Source organism: the organism of the source record quoted next, unplaced genomic scaffold (genome assembly GCF_019419815.1).
Source record: "Pyrus x bretschneideri cultivar Hongxiangsu unplaced genomic scaffold, Pyrus_bretschneideri_v1 Contig23, whole genome shotgun sequence".
In the NCBI taxonomy this organism is placed as follows: Eukaryota; Viridiplantae; Streptophyta; class Magnoliopsida; order Rosales; family Rosaceae; genus Pyrus; species Pyrus x bretschneideri.
In genome coordinates, this window is record NW_025999535.1 from 249928 (window position 1) to 251212 (window position 1285).

At 41.4% G+C, this 1285-nt stretch overlaps 1 non-coding gene across 1 annotated transcript; it reads right to left on the reverse strand.

The window, feature by feature from the left end:
• Nucleotides 1-72, reverse strand: TRNAD-GUC. Its single transcript has one exon. It is a non-coding gene; the product is annotated as a tRNA-Asp (tRNA).
• Between the last annotated feature and the right edge of the window lie 1213 nt (nucleotides 73-1285).

Below are 1285 nucleotides of genomic sequence, written 5' to 3' on the forward strand. Positions count from 1 at the left end.
CGCCGTTGCCGGGGATCGAACCCGGGTCACCCGGGTGACAGGCGGGAATACTTACCACTATACTACAACGACTTTGTTGTTACAATCGCCCACCCTTTTTTTTTATTATTTCTGTTGAGCTATTTTCACGTTTTATTTGGCTACTTCGTCCAAAACTGGTTCGTCGTGTGCACTTCACCCTAAACCCTAAGTCCCCGAGTGACTTGTTAACCCTAAAAACCCTAAAATGAGAGGCTTCCATGTTCCAGCCATGTCAGGCTTCCCACTGGAGTTAATCTTTGAAATCCTTTTACGGCTCCCCCCGAGGATTTGCTACGATGTTTTTGCGTCTCCAAAGCTTGGAATGCTATCATTCATGGCCAGCACTTCACCAAATCCCATCTTCAACGCTCCATTGAAACCAACTTTTCTCGCACTCTTTTATTCACGGAATTTGGTTGGACGAAAAAACCCGTTCATTATTTACTCATCGCCATTTTACGACAACGATACCCACCGACAGGAGAGGCGTGAAAATTTAGCACCCTCCGAAAAATCCAGAAAGGTGTACTTTGATGTTGGGCTATGCCAATGGTCTAGTTTGCATTTATAACTATGACGCTATGCGTATTTGCTTTGTGGAACCCGTCCATTCAAAAGTTCAAGATGCTTCCTCTCCCACACCCGCCGTCATCATAATTCACAATGAAACATCACTATGGATTCGGGTGCGATTCAGTTGACGATGGCTATAAAGCCCTGAGAACTGCGGAGTTTTTGGGTAATAGTTTAGGTTGTGTTTATGAAGTCAGTGTTCATAGCCTAAAATCCAACTCAAGGAAAAGTATTCAAAGCATGGCTTGGAAGGGTTTTTCAATGCATTTCACCCGGATCGTGTTTCTCAATGGCGCTCTAAGTTCGCTGATGCATAACAAATTGACACACAAAACAAAATATAATTAGGCTTATTGATATATGTTACGAATCGTTTTATTTTTGTGGCGACTCTATTAGTTATTTTTGTCAGTAGCAGACCTGTTCTCAGCTTGTCTAATTTTTATTCACCTCTCATTTGGTAGTGCATGTCTTAATATTTTGTCGTGATAGTCTCCTGGGTTTAACATATTTTCGAACTTTTGTGTGCAAAACATAGAAATTGATTGTTGCACTAATGCAATAAGTTGTTTCAGCTTGGTTGGATGGATTTGTGGCTAAGAATGGAATGGAATTTTGGATTTTCATCTTGGTACATCTTTTGTCCTCTCTAGTGTATTTCAACTTTGGGTTGCTTGAGTGTGCAGAGTTA